Consider the following 21724-nt stretch of genomic DNA (forward strand, 5'->3'; position numbering starts at 1 on the left):
CGTCTTCTAGCCCATTGTCTTCTTTCTTTGGTCATTGGCCAGCCATTGATGATAGTACTCCTACGCTTGTGTAATTGAGGTACACCTCGCTCCTTTCTTAGCCTCTTACAGATGTCAGCAAAGTATATGCTACCATAAAAAATTCCAATTGCTAGTAATATACCTTTTCTTAAGTTTAGTACTGCTTTAGAGAAACACATTTTTCCTGTACACTTTCCCACAACTAGATGTCTCATGGTAACTAACTACAGTTCTTTTTTTCAGTTAGGTTATAATGGCTGCATTACAATAGTATATTTAATTCAGGGATTTACAACAACAATGTTATCATAGATTGTTGAACCAGCCAAATTAGTTTTGACCAGATCAGATTTTACATATACAATGTTATAGCTACAGGTCGAGGCGCTAATACCGCAAAACTGCAAAGCAGACTTCCTGTCAAACTTCATAGACATGTACAGGGAGCTGCCATGTCTCTGGCAAGTCAAACACAGAGAATACTCCAACAAGCTAAAAAGGAAGGCAGCGCTGGAGAAACTGTTGGAATTGGTGAAGCCGGTGACTCCCACGGTAGATATCACCTATTTGAAGGACAAAATTGGTGGCCTGAGTAGCACATATAATAATGAGCGCAAAAAGGTACAGGATTCCATGAGATCAGGAGCAGCAGCAGATGACGTTTATGTCCCCAGGCTCTGGTACTACGACAGACTGTGTTTTTTGTCAGACCAGAGTGAACCCAGGCCATCACTATCTACACTTCCTTCCACATCAGATGAGGCTTCAGAAGTCCAACCTGGGCCTTCCACTCAGGAATAAGATGTGGAGGAGCCCAGCTTGAGCCAGGTATAGCATTGTTCAACATATTTCTTGTCAAAAATTGAATGATGTTAACTAGATGTTATTATTGATCACTAATTTCTGATTTAACAAAGTGGTTTACATATTAATAGACAATAGTAAACCAAAAATGATTGGGGCAAGAATGAAAAATGCTGGGGTCAGAAGGATAGTCTTTTCTATTTGTTAACATTCAATTTGCAACAGTCATGAGCTCAAAATTGTGTGTGATTGATGACCAAAAAACTAAAACTATGTCCCATTTTTATACACAAGAAAGTCTCAACCAGGGTGAGGCTGTGGAAAATGGCAGCCAGGAGGTGGCCGTGGAAAGTGACAGCCAGGAGGTGGCCGTGCCCAGCAGCCTGACTGAATTCCAGGTTCCTCCCCTCCACCTTCCAACAAAAAGGACCAGGAAGGCGAAGAACCTGGAGGAGCCAGCGACTGTTTTGATTCGGCAGGCCACTGTGGTCCTCACAACAACCCCTGGTGGCCCCGAGTCGTATGGCTGTCTGACAGCCAGTAAACTGGAACAAATGGAGGAGGGCCAACGTTTCATCTGTGAGGAGGTAATACTTGAGGCCCTAAACAAGGGGATGAGGGGCAAACTCACAAATAAAAGCCACGTGTGTGAGTTAGACCGTATTACTTCTCCACCATCTCCAGCAACACCTCCAACAACACAGCCACCCAACCCACGACAGCAGCCTAAAAGAAAGTGTGGAAGGGAGTGTTGAGAGTGATGGCCTGGGTTTGGTGTGGTCTAGAAAAAGATGCATGCTGTTGTAAGACTACAGCCTCGGGACATATATGTCATCTGCTGCTGCTCCCGATCTCTTGGAGTCCTGGACCGGATTGTGCTCCCTATTAAATGGACTCCTCAGGTTACCAATTTGGCCTGTCAAATAATTGATGTCTGCCCTTGGGTACAAAGGCTTCAACAATTCCAACTGTTTCTCCAGCGTTGCCATCCTCTTTATTTTGTTAGGACCCCTAATAAATTAAAATTTTTTGTTTTGACAAATACTTGGCTATGTGTTTTACTTCAAACAGGACAGTTTGTTTGTGAGTAGGCAGGTACATTTCAAAAATACAATTTCAAATTAACAAGGGACACCAACACCAACCAAACTATTTGAGGTAAAAAAATACAAGATAATAATGGTGTTGTGGTAACTTGACAAAACATCAAAAAAATATTATGGAGATCACTAGAAAAAAAAAATTATTCTGGAGATATGGAGAAATTTTTTCAAAAAAAAAGGAGATAACTATAAAAAATAAAAAAAGATTATTCTGGAGATCCTAATAAAAAAAAACAAAAAAACAACAAAAACAAAGATTATTCATGAGATCATGAGAAATACTAAAAAATCAGTTTGACAGAATATTTGTGTAAATATCAGCAGAAAAGCAACTTCATTATTCTAGCATTATAAAGAAGAAGAGAATGCACTGCATTGAAAGATCAAAAAATTTGCTGCGTGACGAATGTGCTATGTCCATTACGAACGTTAGTTTTACAAGACCTAGCGCTTCCGTCTCGCACTTGATTCTGAGCATGCGTGGACTTTCCTTTGTTGTCGGAAAATTTGAGAACCTGCTCTCAAACATTTGTGTGCGGAAATTCCGACAGCAAATGTTCGATGGAGCATACACACAGTCGGAATTATCGACAATGAGCTCACATCAAACATTTCCTGTTGGAAAGTCTAATCGTGTGTACGCGGCATTACTGTTGTACTGTAATGTTACTTTGTTTTACTGTTAACCATCATTTGCTTAGCAGGTACGCCATTCAGCTGCAGCACAGGTTTATTTATCTTGACAGCAACAGTGTTTGCTCCCACGATACGTAGTATGTCGTGACTCCAGCGCTGTCGGAGGAGCTTTCACCACCACAGTTAAAAAAAAAATGGTGCATGTATGCCCATCATTAGAAGTGGGTGGATGAAGGGCGGTAATCCGGTTTCGCCGGATTTAAACAGCGCCATTGGGAAATTGGCAAAGCCTTTTATCACACCGATCTTGGTGAGGTCAGATGCTTTGAGATCTAGGGTCTAATAGACCCAATTTTTTTCAAAAAAGAGTACCTGTCACTATTGATATCATAGGGGATATTTACATTCCCTGAGATGACAATAAAAATGATTTAAAAAAATTAAAGGAACAGCTTAAAAATACAAAGCAAAATAAATAATTAAAAAAAAATGCACCCCTGTGTCCCAGTGCTTTGAGGGCAGAACAGAGATCTAGGGTCTAATAGACCCCAATTTTTTCAAAAAAGAGTACCTGTCACTATTGATATCATAGGGGATATTTACATTCCCTGAGATAACAATAAAAATGATTAAAAAAAAATTAAAGGAACAGCTTAAAAATAAAAAGCAAAATAAATAATAAAAAAAAAAAAAGCACCCCTGTGTCCCCGTGCTTATGCGCAAAGGCGAACACAAGCATCGGTCTGGTGTCATATGTAAACAGCAATTGCACCATGCATGTGAGGAATCACCGCAAAGGTCAGATTGAGGGCAATAATTTTAGCAGTAGACCTCCTCTGTAAGGCCCCATTCACACTAGCGCGTTTTTTGATGCATTTTGCATTTTGCAGAAATGCACGGGAATTTTTTAACATGGGTTCCTATGGAACATGTTCACATCAATGCTTTTTTGTATCTCTGCGTTTTTGGAAAGGGTCGGGGACTTTTTTTCATGCAAAAAGCAGCGTTTTGCATGTAATGGTTTTCAATGGACAAGCATCAAAAACGCAAGTGCACCGTTTTTGCAGCGTTTTTGATGCGTTTTTGGTGCGTTTTTGGTGCGTTTTTGCCGTTTTTTTTTTTTTTTTTTATTTATTTATTTTTTTTGTAATTTTTTTTTAAGACTAAAAAAAAATGAAAAAAAAAAACGCAAAACGTAAATCGCGGCAAAAACGCGGCAAAAACGCCGCAAAAACGCGGCAAAAACGCGGCTCAAAAACGTGGCAAGCATGAAAAAAAAACCTCCAAAAACGCTCAAAAGCAACATGCATAGGTGTGAATCGAGCCTTAAGTGGTAACCTGTAAAGGCTTTTAAAGACTTTTAAAAATGTATGTAGTTCCCTCATCAGTGCCTCTCATTAGTGTCCACTAGGGATGAGCCGAACACCCCCCGGTTCGGTTCGCACCAGAACCTGTGAACAGACCGACAATTTGCACGAATGTTAGAACCCCATTGAAGTCTATGGGACTCGAACGTTCAAAATCAAAAGTGCTAATTTTAAAGGCTAATTTGCATGGTATTGTCCTAAAAACCCGGGTCCTGCCCCAGGGGACATGTATCAATGCAAAAAAAACGTTTAAAAATGGCCGTTTTTTTGGGAGCAGTGATTTTAATGATGCTTAAGGTAAAAAAAAAAGTAAAATATTCCTTTAAATATCGTACCTGGGGGGTGTCTATAGTATGCCTGTAAAGTGGCGCATGTTTCCCGTGCTTAGAACAGTCCCTGCACAAAATGACATTTTTAAAGGAATAAAAGTCATTTAAAACTGCTTGCGGCTTTAATGTAATGTCGGGTCCCGACAATATGGATGAAAATCAGTGAGACAAATGGCATGGGTACCCCACGTTCCATTACCAGGCCCTTTGGCTCTTGTATGGATATTAAGGGGAACCTCGCACCCAAATTTAAAAAAGGAAAGGCGTGGGGCCCCCAGGCCCTATATACTCTGACCAGCAGTATACAGGCGGTGCAAACAAGACAGGGACTGTAGGTTTGTTGTTAAGTAGAATTTGTTTGTAATTTTGAACTGGTACATTTTTAAAGTGTAGCTCCAGCCAAAAAAATCTGTTTTTAAGCTTTTTGGAAAACATAGGGAAGGGTTATCACCCCTGTGACATTTGTTTTGCTGTCTGTGCTCCTCTTCAGAATGTCACCTCACTTTCTGTCACAATGGCTAATGTTTTTAGAAAATGTGGGGTTAGGGAAACAAGGATTGGTGATGAAGCATCAGTGGAAAGGAGAAACGTTTTTCCCATATTAACTCTTACAGGAGAGAATTTCCCTTCCTAGGGGTAGATTTCATCTCACTTCCTGTTGTCTCCTTCCGTTTGCAAGTAGGAGTCGTTTGTAAGTTGGATGTTTGAAAGTAGGGGCCTGCTCTATATACTCGGCAAAAATTGTGGCCTTAGGTGTTGGTGTGGCCACAACACTGTAAGCCCTCACAGGGCCCTGCTGTGAAATATTAGATCAAGAATTGTAATTACATGCCCCTGTTGAACAGGGACAGAAATATTGGGCCTTTGGTGATGGTGGTGGTGCTGGTGCCACAACACTGTAAGTCCTCACAGTTACTCTTGGTGGGCGCTGGAATGGGCCCTGCTGTGAAATATTAGATCAAGAATTGTAATTACACGCACCTGTTGAACAGGGGCTGAAAAATAGGGCCTTTGGTGGTGGTGGTGCTGGTGCCACAACACTATAAGTCCTCACAGTTACTCTTGGTGGGCGCTGGAACGGGCCCTGCTGTGAAATATTAGATCAAGAATTGTAATTACATGTCCCTGTTGAACAGGGACAGAAAAATTGGGCCTTAGGCACTGGTGCTGGTGCCACAACACTGCAACCCCTCACAGATACTCTAGTTGGAGTGCAGCAACAAGCCCTGCTGCAAAGAATTGCATCAAAGATTGTAATTACACGCCCCTGTTAAACAGGGGCTGAAAAATTGGGCCTTAGGCACTGGTGCTGGTGCCACAATACTGCAACCCCTCACAGATACTCTAGTTGGAGCACAGGAACGAGCCCTGCTGCAAAGAACTGCATCAAAAATTGTAATTAAACGCCCCTGTTAAACAGGGGCTGAAAAATTGTGCCTTAGGCACTGGTACCACAACACTGCAACCCCTCACAGATACTCTAGTTGGAGCGCAGGAACGAGCCCTGCTGCAAAGAATAGTCAGTGTGCTACCCTTAGGCTGGCCCCTGAAGGGCATCCTGCCTCGTTGGTGATGTGCCTCCTCCTCCTCCTCTCTCCTATCAGGCACCCACATGGATTCGGTGATCTTATCATCCCCTCCCTCCTCATCACTGGGGCAAACCTGGCAGTATGCTGCAGCAGGGGGAACATGACTGCCAGATTGCTGTCCTTCTTGGCATCCCCTCTGTCTGGGCTCACGTTACTGCCTTCCTCTAGCTGAGTACCACCATCAGAGCCTTCAAAACACTGGGCATCCTCCTGGAGCATGTACCCAACACTGTGGTCAAACACTTCCGGGGACTCCTCAGGAGGACATGGTGGGGCTAGGGAAGGATTCACTGATGCCATTGAGCCGAGGGAAGAGGCCGCGTTGGCAGCTGCTTTGCCAGACAACTTACCCTGAGCCTTGGTGAGAGAGGATGAGGAGGATGAGGATGGCTAGGCCATCCACTCGACCAAGTCTTCCGCATGTTGCGGCTTAACACGGCCAGCTGCCGAAAAAAAGGCCAAGCGTGTCCCATGGCCACGTGCTGATGAGGATGCACTGTGTTCACGACCAGCACTGTTGCCTCTAGACACAGAGCCTGCTTGCCCTCTTTTATTGGCTTGTGACAATCTGCCTCTCCTTGTTGGCCTCCCAGACATACTATTGGCCTGCAGTGAGATGTAGCTGCACAAAACTGGGATGTATATATATATACCGATTATACTGCAGCTAGCAGAATCAACTGCCTGCCTGTAGTATTATTAGTATGAGAATACCTGCACTTGTCTTCAGGTAGCTATACTGTAGGTGCAACTGTGCAGGGTACACAGTACAGTAACTGGAAATACATCAAGAGCCTACACAAGCACCTGGCTTCAGGTAGCTATACTGTAGGTGCAACTGTGCAGGGTACACAGTACAGTAACTGAAAATACGTCAAGAGCCTACAAAAGCACCTGGCTTAAGGTAGCTATACTGTAGGTGCAACTGTACAGGGTACACAGTACAGTAACTGGAAATACTTCAAGGGCCTACACAAGCATCTGGCTTCAGGTAGCTATACTGTAGGTGCAACTGTGCAGGGTACACAGTACAGTAACTGGAAATACGTCAAGAGCCTACACAAGCACCTGGCTTCAGGTAGCTATACTGTAGGTGCAACTGTGCAGGGTACACAGTACAGTAACTGGAAATACGTCAAGAGCCTACACAAGCACCTGGCTTCAGGTAGCTATACTGTAGGTGCAACTGTGCAGGGTACACAGTACAGTAACTGGAAATACGTCAAGAGCCTACACAAGCACCTGGCTTCAGGTAGCTATACTGTAGGTGCTACTGTGCAGGGTACACAGTACAGTAACTGGAAATATGTCAAGAGCCTACACAAGTACCTGGCTTCAGGTAGCTATACTGTAGGTGCAACTGTGCAGGGTACACAGTACAGTAACTGGAAATACGTCAAGAGTCTACACAAGCACCTGGCTTCAGGTAGCTATACTGTAGGTGCAACTGTGCAGGGTACACAGTATAGTAACTGGAAATACATCAAGAGCCTACACAAGCACCTGGCTTCAGGTAGCTATACTGTAGGTGCAACTGTGCAGGGTACACAGTACAGTAACTGGAAATACTTGAAGAGCCTACACAAGCACCTGGCTTCAGGTAGCTATACTGTAGGTGCAACTGTGCAGGGTACACAGTACAGTAACTGGAAATATGTCAAGAGCCTACACAAGCATCTGGCTTCAGGTAGCTATACTGTAGGTGCAACTGTGCAGGGTACACAGTACAGTAACTGGAAATACGTCAAGAGCCTACACAAGCACCTGGCTTCAGGTAGCGGTAGCTATACTGTAGGTGCAACTGTGCAGGGTACACAGTACAGTAACTGGAAATACGTCAAGAGCCTACACATGCACCTGGCTTCAGGTAGCTATACTGTAGGTGCAACTGTGCAGGGTACACAGTACAGTAACTGGAAATACATCAAGAGCCTACACAAGCACCTGGCTTCAGGTAGCTATACTGTAGGTGCAACTGTGCAGGGTACACAGTACAGTAAGTGGAAATACGTCAAGAGCCTACACAAGCACCTGGCTTCAGGTAGCTATACTGTAGGTGCAACTGTGCAGGGTACACAGTACAGTAACTGGAAATACGTCAAGAGCCTACACAAGCACCTGGCTTCAGGTAGCTATACTCTAGGTGCAACTGTGCCGGGTACACAGTATAGTAACTAGAAATACATCAAGAGCCTACACAAGCACCTGGCTTCAGGTAGCTATACTGTAGGTGCAACTGTGCAGGGTACACAGTACAGTAACTGGAAATACGTCAAGAGCCTACACAAGCACCTGGCTTCAGGTAGCTATACTGTAGGTGCAACTGTGCAGGGTACACAGTACAGTAACTGGAAATACGTCAAGAGCCTACAAAAGCACTTGGCTTCAGGTAGCTATACTGTAGGTGCAACTGTGCAGGGTACACAGTACAGTAACTGGAAATACGTCAAGAGCCTACAAAAGCACCTGGCTTCAGGTAGCTATACTGTAGGTGCAACTGTGCAGGGTACACAGTACAGTAACTGGAAATACAACAATAGCCTACACAAGCACCTGGCTTCAGGTAGCTATACTGTAGGTGCAACTGTGCAGGGTACACAGTACAGTAACTGGAAATACATCAAGAGCCTACACAAGCACCTGGCTTCAGGTAGCTATACTGTAGGTACAACTATGCAGGGTACACAGTACAGTAACTAGAAATACGTCAAGAGCCTACACAAGCACCTAGCTTCAGGTAGCTATACTGTAGGTGCAACTGTGCAGGGTACACAGTACAGTAACTGGAAATACGTCAAGAGCCTACACAAGCACCTGGCTTCAGGTAGCTATACTGTAGGTGCAACTGTGCAGGGTACACAGTACAGTAACTGGAAATATGTCAAGAGCCTACAAAAGCACCTGGCTTCAGGTAGCTATACTGTAGGTGCAACTGTGCAGGGTACACAGTACAGTAACTGGAAATACTTCAAGAGCCTACACAAGCACCTGGCTTCAGTTAGCTATACTGTAGATGCAACTGTGTAGGGTACACAGTACAGTAACTGGAAATACATCAAGAGTCTACACAAGCACCTGGCTTCAGTTAGCTATACTGTAGGTGCAACTGTGCAGGGTACACTGTACAGTAACTGGAAATACATCAAGAGCCTACACAAGCACCTGGCTTCAGGTAGCTATACTGTAGGTGCAACTGTGCAGGGTACACAGTACAGTAAGTGGAAATACGTCAAGAGCCTACACAAGCACCTGGCTTCAGGTAGCTATACTGTAGGTGCAACTGTGCAGGGTACACAGTACAGTAACTGGAAATACGTCAAGAGCCTACACAAGCACCTGGCTTCAGGTAGCTATACTCTAGGTGCAACTGTGCCGGGTACACAGTATAGTAACTAGAAATACATCAAGAGCCTACACAAGCACCTGGCTTCAGGTAGCTATACTGTAGGTGCAACTGTGCAGGGTACACAGTACAGTAACTGGAAATACGTCAAGAGCCTACACAAGCACCTGGCTTCAGGTAGCTATACTGTAGGTGCAACTGTGCAGGGTACACAGTACAGTAACTGGAAATACGTCAAGAGCCTACAAAAGCACTTGGCTTCAGGTAGCTATACTGTAGGTGCAACTGTGCAGGGTACACAGTACAGTAACTGGAAATACGTCAAGAGCCTACAAAAGCACCTGGCTTCAGGTAGCTATACTGTAGGTGCAACTGTGCAGGGTACACAGTACAGTAACTGGAAATACAACAATAGCCTACACAAGCACCTGGCTTCAGGTAGCTATACTGTAGGTGCAACTGTGCAGGGTACACAGTACAGTAACTGGAAATACATCAAGAGCCTACACAAGCACCTGGCTTCAGGTAGCTATACTGTAGGTACAACTATGCAGGGTACACAGTACAGTAACTAGAAATACGTCAAGAGCCTACACAAGCACCTAGCTTCAGGTAGCTATACTGTAGGTGCAACTGTGCAGGGTACACAGTACAGTAACTGGAAATACGTCAAGAGCCTACACAAGCACCTGGCTTCAGGTAGCTATACTGTAGGTGCAACTGTGCAGGGTACACAGTACAGTAACTGGAAATATGTCAAGAGCCTACAAAAGCACCTGGCTTCAGGTAGCTATACTGTAGGTGCAACTGTGCAGGGTACACAGTACAGTAACTGGAAATACTTCAAGAGCCTACACAAGCACCTGGCTTCAGTTAGCTATACTGTAGATGCAACTGTGTAGGGTACACAGTACAGTAACTGGAAATACATCAAGAGTCTACACAAGCACCTGGCTTCAGTTAGCTATACTGTAGGTGCAACTGTGCAGGGTACACTGTACAGTAACTGGAAATACATCAAGAGCCTACACAAGCACCTGGCTTCAGGTAGCTATACTGTAGGTGCAACTGTGCAGGGTACACAGTACAGTAACTGGAAATATGTCAAGAGCCTACACAAGCACCTAGCTTCAGATAGCTATACTGTAGGTGCAACTGTGCAGGGTACACAGTACAGTAACTCAAAATACGTCAAGAGCCTACAAAAGCTCCTGGCTTCAGGTAGCTATACTGTAGGTGCAACTGTGCAGGGTGCACAGTACAGTAACTGGAAATACTTCAAGAGCCTACACAAGCACCTGGCTTTATGTAGCTATACTGTAGGTGCAACTGTGCAGGGTACACAGTACAGTAACTAGAAATACGTCAAGAGCCTACACAAGCACCTGGCTTCAGGTAGCTATACGGTAGGTGCAACTGTGCAGGGTACACAGTACAGTAACTGGAAATACTTCAAGAGCCTACACAAGCACCTGGCTTCAGGTAGCTATACTGTAGGTGCTACTATGCAGGGTACACAGTACAGTAACTGGAAATATGTCAAGAGTATACACATAGATGCATGTGTTGCTGTGTGGATCTCAGAGTTGGGGATAAAAATGTGGTCAATTCTGGTGTACGTCTTATGTGGTGCAGAGTAGTGTGTATAGTCCTTCACTGTGGGGTTTATTTCCCTCCAGGAGTCAATTCGGCCCAGGTCATGAAGAAGACGAGATATACGGAGACTCTGTTTAGGCGTTTTTTTGAGATGAAGTCTATCCTGAGTCAATTTGTCTAACATATGATCAATGTGATGTTGGAGTCGCCTCCTATAATTACTCTGCCTTCCAGATGGGGTGAAAGGGTTGACAGAAGAAGTGCACTTGGCCTTGGTTAGGGGTATATAGGAGATGATGGAGTACAACACCCCTTCAATGAGCCTTTTGATCAGTAAATATGTCTGTGTCTTTGACCGTTTGTATGTGAACGAATGGAATTCCTTTAGCTAGAAGGATGGCTGCCCCCCTTTTTTTGGAATCCGCATTTGCCAAATAGAAAGTGAGGAAGGTATGGTGGAGAAAGGAAGGGGTGTAGCTGGTGGGAAAATGGGTCTCCTGTAGTAGGACAATATCAAGATTTCTGGTGTGGTAACTTTGAAATGCCTTCTGGCGTTTGGAGGGCGAGTTAATCCCCTGCGCATTATGTGAAGCTATTTTGAAAACAAAATTAGGGGAAGGAAAAACATTAGGGGAAGGATAACTAGAAGGAGCATAACTTTGTGAATACAGTCACCATGAAGCAGATACCAATCCTGCCAGGGCAGGAGGGAAGACCGGTATCCCAATTAACCATTGAAGGGGCTAATGGGACCCAACACAATGAGGCCAGAGGCCCCATGAGTCCGTCAGTGATCAAACTCGTGTAGGGCTGCCCACTACATACAAGTGGGGCAAACAACCAGGCCAAAAAGTAGAGGTAAAACATAACGTCAGGGAGATAAGGGAGAGCCACTCATCTTGGGGGGTGAGCGTCTCAGTGTCTCTTTGATAGTTGCTTGTTTCACAGCAGTGTCAGTGGGCTACCTGGAAGGGGTCGCTTGGAGGAGCATGTCTTGGCTGCTGGTTGCTGAGGTGCTAATTCTTGGGAAATAAATCCTAGTTGCAGTAGCAAATGTTCGCCATCTTGAAAATTGGTGAATCCGTAGGATTTGTCCTTGAATTGAAACTGGAGACGGAAAGGGAATGACCATAGGTATTTGATGGATTTCTGAGCAAGAATTGCAAGGAGAGGTTTGAGGGATCTCTGCTTTTGGGTAGTGGTAGGGGAGATGTCCGCAAAAATTTGGATTTTGTTTCCCTGTAAAGAGAGGCTATCCAGATTATGGGTTCTTCTCATAATGTCTTCTTTAATGCCGTAATAATGGCGTTTGACTACAATCTCCCTCGGGAGGCCATCTTGACAGGGGAGCTGTAGGGCTCTATGTGCTCTGTCAAGTTCAAGTCTGTGGCCCTGGATGTCCGGTATAATCTCTTTGATGAAAAGTTTCACTGTGCCAGGAATATCTGTAACCGATTCAGGGATCCCCCTTATACGGAAATTGTATCTCCTGATCCTATTTTCCAAATCATCTAATTTGGCTAGTGCAGTTTCCAGTTGGTCTTGTAACGTTTGGATGCAGGTGATGTTTTGGTTGGTGCGAGCGGCTGTGTTATCCACTGCCTGCTCAATGGCGTCCATGCGGGCTCCCAGGCTCTGCAAGTTAGCTTTAATGGTGGCTGTAATCTGCATAGCGTTTTGGGCAAGGCCTGCAGCCAGCAGTTAGGGGTATAAACAGGCTCTATGGGGGAGGATTGCTGAGGGCCTGCCAGGCCTAAGGGAGAGTTCAGCATGGGTGTGTGGAGGAGATCCCCTATTGTCCTGTTCAGCAGGGATTCAGTAGAGGCTGGGGAGATCCCTTGGGGGATACAGGTACTTACAGGTGTTGCCAGCAAGGGAATCGGTTGCTGGTGTGGGGATGGTGGGTCCGCAATGGAGTCCTGATCCTCCATGCCTCCTCGTGTGGGCGCCGCGACCGCCATCTTGGATGGTGCAGGGGCTGCCAGGCTAAAGTCCAGCTGGCGGCTAACTTCCCTCTTTTGGGAGCCGCCCGGCATGCGGGTCGGTGCCTGGATCTTTTTTCAGTTTTAGAAGGGTCCCGCTCGGTCTGACGGCTTGGGGAGCTGAGAAGGGCCGGAGTGGTGCGGAGCTCTCGGTTACTGCGACTTCCCAGGAGTCCTGCACATGTGCACCTTGCATCTTTTTTATTACATCAAACATTTGGGCAATATAGTGTGTTTTAGTGCATTAAAATTTAAAAAAGTGTGTGTTTTTCCCAAAAAATTGCTGCGCAAATACCGTGTGAAAAAAAATGCAGCACCCACCATTTTAATCTGTAGGGCCTTTGCTTTAAAAAATGTATAATGTTTGGGGGTTCAAAGTAATTTTCTTGCAAAAAATTTTTTTTCATGTAAACAAAAAGTGTCAGAATGGCTTAAATTTAGAAATTTTGGAAATTAGACACCCCAAGCTATTTGCTGATAGGCATATTGAGTCCATGGAATATTTTATAATATTTTATATTTTACCACAAGTTGCGGGAAAATTACATTTTTTTTTGCACTAAATTATATATTGCTAAAACATGCCATGGGCATATGTGAAATTACACCCCAAAATACATTCTGCTGCCTCTCCTGAGTACGGGGATACCACATGTGTGAGACTGTTTGGGAGCCTAGCCGTGTACAGGACCCCGAAAACCAAGCACCACCTTCAGGATTTCTAAGGGCGTAAAATGGTGATTTAACTTCCTCACTACCTATCACAGTTTTGGAGGCCATGAAATGTCAAGATAGCACAACCCCCCCCCCCCCCCCCCCAAATGACCCCATATTGGAAAGAAGACACTTCAAGCTATTTTCTGAGAGGCATCTTGAGTTCATGGAATATTTAATATTTTGCAGAAAGTCTACAGAAAATCGTCACTAAAGTCGTCACTAAATGATATATTGCTCAAACTTGCCATGGGCATATGTGAAATTGCACCCCAAAATACATTCTGTTGCTTCTCCTGAGTACGGGCGTTCCACATGTGTGAGACTTTTTGGGAGCCTTGTACGTCACTACGTTCGTAATTGTTGGCCAACATTTGTGTGACTGTGTGTATGCAAGACAAGTCCTTCGAACAAAAATCCACGGTTTTGTTGTCGGAAAGTTCGATCGTGTGTACGGGGCATTAGACTTTAGAACCACTTTAATGCTCCTGCAAGCATATACTCCATAACCCTAATACAAATGTCTTCAAACTCTAGCTTCTTCAAGCCTTTTTGTAGACCTACAAATCCCCAATGTTCTGTACAGTTTTAGAAAAGGATAAACCTATAAAATGTTTGACTGCATTAGGCACGAATGCTTAATTTGAGTCTGTAGCAAAAGCAGAGGAGGGCAATACATCTGCACTGCTAAGGCAGATAAATGCTTCTGACTACACAGAAGATCCATGATTAGTGATTAGGGATGAGACAAACTTTTGCTGTAGAGCAGCCTACAGCAAGAATTAAAAAAGTAGTATGCATACCAGAACCTAGTAATTATTTTAAAGGGTACCCCATGCAAAAAGAAACAAAAAGAAAAATTGTGTGAGGTCCCCTAGGAAAGAGGAATTTTAAGGGGCATATAAAAATGCATGAGGTCTCCCTAAAAATCCATATCATATTCTTAATCTAAGCATGCAGCCAGGAAGGGGGGTGCACTCCCCCTCAACCATACTAGATTACATTGCAACAACATGATGAGGGCAGGAGTCTGTTCCCCACAGCGCTGGTCAAATGGTTGTGTCCCCCCCCCCCCGCCTGCAGACCCCCACAGCCATCAGGCCAGAGCTGTGGGGAAGAGACTGACAAGTTTTCCTGACATCAGGAGGTAAAAAGGTGACTGGGAGAGACCTCCAGCACACAGCTTTGTTTCTTTATGCTGTGTGAAGGGGAGGGTTTCCCTTCCCTCCAATCAGCTCTCCTCACTGAGCTCTGCAGAGTGTAATTTCAGCTCCCCACCCACTGATAAGGCAAAGTGTATACATTTTGGACTTTTAACAGCTCTGGATATGAGAGGCCTGAAGATAAACAAGTACAATATACTGTATGTAGTAGGATTTTTGTCATCTCTGTGTATCACCTGAGGCTAGTCACTTTTTTAGGGTTATGGCCTGGTTCCCACTGGTGTGACATGTGCTCCAACTTTGAGAGCACATGTCGTATCACAAGTCGCACCCCATTAAGTGCAATGGAACCACTTGACTTGAGTTGCTCCAACTTAGTAAAAGGATCCAGCACTACTTTTGGTACAACTTCGCCATGACTTGTATTGACTTCTGTTAAAGAAGTCGTATGCAAGTTGTGCCAAAGTCACGCTGGGATGTTGGCTTTAAAGTTGCGTGGAAGTTGCACGACTTTGATGTCACGGCAGTGTGAACCGGACCTATGTGAGGGTTTACAACCACCTTAAATTATTTTTTTCCTGCAACTAGTATAAGAACCTGAATCAGACTTGGCATCAAGCTATTGCAATCCTCATTGGAACAGAGAGCAAGGGAGCGAGGGGCATGACTGGGAACCAAAGTGAAAAAAATGGTGACCTCATCCATCTGCTGCTGATTGTTCGCTACATACAGTAGATAGAAAGTTAGAAATCAAGAGACGACACCACTGTATTTCAAAAAGGGCTCATGCACACAGGGCTTAAAGAACTCCTCTTTTACAGGTGCTTGCATTTTTGTTTTTGGCCAGTAAAAGCACTTCTATGTTAGCTTTTGGGGGTTGTGGAATACTGCTATCATATTGTAGGTAAGGAGAATGGAGATCTCTCAGCTAGCTGTTGGATGCATATATAAAGTTGGTAGAGCTATGGCGATTGGTTTATTAATTGTGCCTTGATGGGTGTTACAGGTTCTTCAGTATAATTACCATGACGATTTTTGGGGATACTAATCCTCAGGACCACCATTCTCTTGCTATTCAGGAAAATAATATCTTAAATTGGTAAGTTGAAACATAATACATCCTATATATGTAGCCGCCCCACCTTTTTGTTCTAGTGTACATTACCTGTAGCTAAAACAGAACACCTCCAGTAATTGATAACTTCTCCAATACTAGATACACTCTAGTGTACCCCTATGAACAAACCATTGTTTTGAGGCATATTTTGCTGCATGGTGTGCTGCCAGCTCCTGCTCTGCTCTGGGAGATGCATGTAAGTGTTCCACCTTGGAAGATAAGGTATAATTGATATATACTATGTTGCATGATGTATATTTTGTATATTATATAATTAATTACTGTGAATTTTGTTTCATAGATAGGTCTAGTTCTTTGTGGTCAAGGAATTGAGGTCCTGCGGAAGCTGTTTGTGAAACGCGTCAACCTCCTGGCCAGCTTTACAAAGAAACAATATGTGGAGTATATATGTACTAGCCTATCCAACAATCATATGATGTTTTTAAGAGCATAAGCTCTATATTCTCTTTTATATGTAATTGTTTTTGTAATAAAATACCTTTTATGTGAACTTAATATGGGTTAGTCCTTCTCTAAAGTCCATAGGCTCTGGCTGTTTGTTTTTTACTATATCTATTCTGGATGAGGTATCAATATTTAAGCCCATTTTCTATAATATTATAGCCTATGGAGGGTATTTACTAAAGCTGGGGAGTGCAAAATCTGGTGCAGCTCTGCATAGAAACCAATTAGCTTCCAGGTTTTATTGTCAAAGCTTAACCACTTGCTTACTAGGCACGTAAACCCCCCTCCTATCCAGACCAATTTTCAGCTTTCAGTGCTCTCACACTTTGAATGACAATTACTCAGTCATGCAACACTGTACCCAAATGATTTTTTTGTCCTTTTCTTCATACAAATAGAGCTTTATTTTGGTGGTATTTGATCACCTCTGGGTTTTTTATTTTTTGCGCTATAAATGAAAAAAGACCGAAAATTTTGAAAAAAAACACATTTTTTCTAATTTCTGTGATAAAATTTTGCAAATTCGTAATTTTTCTTCATAAATTTTGGCCACAATTTATACTGCTACATATCTTTGGTAAAAATAACCAAAAATTTGTGGAAATTATTTGGTCTGTGTGAAAGTTTTAGAGTCTACAAGCTATGGTGCAAATCATTAAAAAATTATCACATCTGATGTACTGAGGCCTATCTCATTTCCTGAGACCCTAACAAGCCAGGAAAGTACAAATGCCCCCCAAATAACCCCTTTTTGGAAAGTAGACATTTCAATGTATTTAGTTAGAGGCATGGTGAGTTATTTGAAGTTGTATTTTTTTCCCACAATTCTTTGCAAAATTGAGATTTTTTTTTTTTTTTTTTTTTCCCCACAAAATTGTCATTGTAATAGCTTATTTCTCTCACATGGCATGTGTATACCACAAATGACACCCCAAAATACATTCTGCTACTCCTCCTGAGTATTACGATACCAAATGTGAGGGACTTTTTCACTGCCTGGCCACATACAGAGGCCCAACATGCATGGAGCACCATCAGGTGTTCTAGGAGCATAAATTACACATCACATTTCTCAACCACCTATTACATTTTGAAGGCCCTGGAGCACCAGGACAATGGAAACACCCACAAAATGACCCCATTTTGGAAAGCTAACACCCCAACGTATAATCTATGAGGCATAATGAGTCTTTTGAATGGTTTATTTTTTTCCAGAAGTTTTTGGAAAATGTGGAAAAAAATGAAACCGCATTTTTTTTTACACAAAGTTGTCCGTTTATAAGATATTTCCAACACATGGCATTTAGATAGCAAAAATGACACCCCAAAATACATTCTGCTACTCCTCCTGAGTATTACGATACCACATGTGTGGGACTTTTTCACTGCCTGGCCACATACAGAGGCCCAACATGCATGAAGCACCATCAGGTGTTCTAGGAGCATAAATTACACATCACATTTCTCAACCACCTATTACACTTTTGAAGGCCCTGGAGCACCAGGACAATGGAAACACCCACAAAATGACCCCATTTTGGAAAGCTAACACCCCAACGTATAATCTATGCGGCATAATGAGTCTTTTGAATGGTTTATTTTTTTCCAGAAGTTTTTGGAAAATGTGGAAAAAAATGAAACCGCATTTTTTTTTACACAAAGTTGTCCGTTTATAAGATATTTCCAACACATGGCATTTAGATAGCAAAAATGACACCCCAAAATACATTCTGCTACTCCTCCTGAGTATTACGATACCACATGTGTGGGACTTTTTCACTGCCTGGCCACATACAGAGGCCCAACATGCATGGAGCACCATCAGGTGTTCTAGGAGCATAAATTACACATCACATTTCTCAACCACCTGTTACACCTTTGAAGGCCCTGGAACACCAGGACAATGGAAACACCCACAAAATGACCCCATTTTGGAAAGCTAACACCCCAACGTATAATCTATGCGGCATAATGAGTCTTTTGAATGGTTTATTTTTTTCCAGAAGTTTTTGGAAAATGTGGAAAAAAATGAAACCGCATTTTTTTTTACACAAAGTTGTCCGTTTATAAGATATTTCCAACACATGGCATTTAGATAGCAAAAATGACACCCCAAAATACATTCTGCTACTCCTCCTGAGTATTACGATACCACATGTGTGGGACTTTTTCACTGCCTGGCCACATACAGAGGCCCAACATGCATGGAGCACCATCAGGTGTTCTAGGAGCATAAATTACACATCACATTTCTCAACCACCTGTTACACCTTTGAAGGCCCTGGAGCACCAGGACAATGGAAACACCCACAAAATGACCCCATTTTGGAAAGCTAACACCCCAACGTATAATCTATGAGGCATAATGAGTCTTTTGAATGGTTTATTTTTTTCCAGAAGTTTTTGGAAAATGTGGAAAAAAATGAAAACACATTTTTTTTTACACAAAGTTGTCCGTTTATAAGATATTTCCAACACATAGCATTTAGATAGCAAAAATGACACCCCAAAATACATTCTGCTACTCCTCCTGAGTATTACGATACCACATGTGTGGGACTTTTTCACTGCCTGGCCACATACAGAGGCCCAACATGCATGGAGCACCATCAGGTGTTCTAGGAGCATAAATTACACATCACATTTCTCAACCACCTGTTACACCTTTGAAGGCCCTGGAGCACCAGGACAATGGAAACACCCACAAAATGACCCCATTTTGGAAAGCTAACACCCCAACGTATAATCTATGCGGCATAATGAGTCTTTTGAATGGTTTATTTTTTTCCAGAAGTTTTTGGAAAATGTGGAAAAAAATGAAAACACATTTTTTTTTACACAAAGTTGTCCGTTTATAAGATATTTCCAACACATAGCATTTAGATAGCAAAAATGACACCCCAAAATACATTCTGCTACTCCTCCTGAGTATTACGATACCACATGTGTGGGACTTTTTCACTGCCTGGCCACATACAGAGGCCAAACATGCAAGGAACACCGTCAGGTGTTCCAGGGACACATAGCATGCACATACCAAGAATTACACCCCAAAATACATTATGCTGAGCAAAGCGTAAACAAAAAAGATTACCTGTGGTTGTAGTAGCGCAGTTGTACGCAGGAGGAAAGCACTGGTCCAGGCAGCAGGCAGGGACTTGGTCAGCAGCGGCGAACACAATTGTCCAGGCAGCAGGCAGGGTTACTGTCCATATAAAGTCCAGGGTCAGTGCAGGCAGAGATATTGTCCGCAGTGCCAAAAATATTGGTCCTGGTAGTAGGCAGGTCCATGTGGTGTGGTCAGTGCAACAGGCAGAGGCGTGACGGCAGTAAGTCCTACAGGCAGAAGTAGGGCCTCGTTCAGGACAGAATGGGGACAGGGGTAGAGGCTTCTCCCACCCAAATCTCTTTGAAGCCTCCGAGTCTCCAGACCCTAATCTAGGATTGAGAAAACAAAATAAATTGTTTTCTTCATCCAGAAAAACAATTCTGGAGCCCCTCACATATGTGAGACCCCTGTGTTGAATCCCACTAGTCCAGTTGCAGGGTACAAGATCAGTCCAAGAGGCAGGCAAATATCATGGTCAAACAGTCCAAGGTCAGTTCCAGATCAGGCAGAGGTATGTACAGAATCGTTGGGCAGAAGCATGGTCGAATAACAGTCCAGGGTCAGTTCCAGATCAGGCAGAGGTATGTGCAGAATCGTTGGGCAGAAGCATGGTCGAATAACAGTCCAGGGTCAGTTCCAGATCAGGCAGAGGTATGTGCAGAATCGTTAGGCAAAAGCGTGGTCAAATAACAAGCCAGGGTCAGTTACAGAGGAGGCAGTGGCATAAGGGGTGTGAGGGTAAATTGCAGGAACGGAGGCTTACGTTTACCATACTTTACTAATAATTTACTAAAGTATGGTAACGACGAAAACATTCACCTACGCAGAGGCCTGGTTCAGAAGGACATTGTGCACAATAATAAGATGTGTCTCTTCTGAATCCAGCTCTGGTACACACCTTACATTTTTTTTGCCGTCGTTGGCCTGTTGGTTTGGGAGGGATCTTATCTGGGAAGTGGCGTTCGGAGAGTCGACTTAGAACATCAGATCGGATATTTTCTGGGGGGCCGTTCGGGAATGTAAGGGCAGTGAAAACGTCTTCCTGGTAGCCAAGGAAGCGTTTGGGGTTTTGGGTGGAGTTTCGATAAATGACATAAGAATTGTAGATGGCCAAATTAAAAAAATAAATTGCGACTTTCTTATACCAATGGTATGTCCGTCTTGTGGCAAGGTACGGTTCCAGCATCTGGTCATTCAAGTCGACTCCCCCCATAAACAAATTATAGTCAAAGACACATTTAGGTTTCTGTATGGGGCCATTTCTTCTGGGGACTTCCATGAAGGTATCATCGTGGATTGAAGACAACATGTATACATCTCTTTTGTCTCTCCACTTCACTGCCAAAATCTCGTTGTTTCGTAGACTCGCCGTTTCTCCTTTTCTCAATTTTTTATTGACCAGACTTTGAGGAAAGCCCTTCCGGTTCTTTTTGATGGTACCACATGCAGGCGTCTTCATCCGATGCAGGTTGTGGAAAAGGGGCAGAGATGTGTAGAAGTTATCTACGTACAGGTGGTAGCCTTTCTCCAGTAGGGGGTATGTGAGATCCCAAACAATTTTCCCGCTTGATCCCAAGTAGTCTGGGCAATTAGGGGGTTGCAGCTGGGTGTCCTTCCCTTCGTACACTTTGAAGGCATACAAGTAACCTGTGACTCGGTCACATAATTTGTATACCTTCACCCCATAGCGTGCCCTTTTACTGGGAATATATTGCTTCATCTTAAGCCTGCCACTAAACTTAAGAAGGGACTCATCCACACATATGTTTTTGTCTGGGGTAAACAGCAAGGGGAATAGTGCAGAAAAATAATTTAAAAGTGGCCGAATTTTGAAAAGTCTATCATAGTTTGGGTCATTTCGGGGAGGGCACTGGGTATTGTCGTTGAAATGAAGAAACCTCAATATCATGAGGTATCTGTTTCTGGGCATCACCTTGGAGTATATTGGCAAGTGTTGGAGGGGGTGGGTTGACCAATAGGACAGCAAAGTGTTTTTTTTCGTGAGTCCCATGTTAAATGTGAGCCCTAAAAAAACCTTCAACTCCACCACCGTTAGGTCTCTCCATTCGTAGGGACGGGCATAGTAGGATGTTGGATTATTTGCAATGAATTGATGTGCATAAAGGTTGCACTGGGCCACAATACTTGACAGCATGTCCTCGGTAAAAAATAAATTAAAAAAATCTATTGGGGAAAAATTCTCCGTGTTCACCTGGACTCCTGGCTGGGCAGTGAAAGGGGGAATGTTGGCTTCTCCTGAATTAGGAGGAAGCCACAAGGGGTTCTGCAGGGCATAGGGAAGGCTGGCTTGGGTCCTTGGCCTTTCTTGCCGAGGCACTGCGGTGCTGGTGGACGGGACTGCCGTGCTGGTGGACGGGACTGCCAT

The sequence above is a fragment of the Aquarana catesbeiana genome, linkage group LG01, assembly GCF_042186555.1.
Source record: "Aquarana catesbeiana isolate 2022-GZ linkage group LG01, ASM4218655v1, whole genome shotgun sequence".
Classification (NCBI taxonomy): domain Eukaryota; kingdom Metazoa; phylum Chordata; class Amphibia; order Anura; family Ranidae; genus Aquarana; species Aquarana catesbeiana.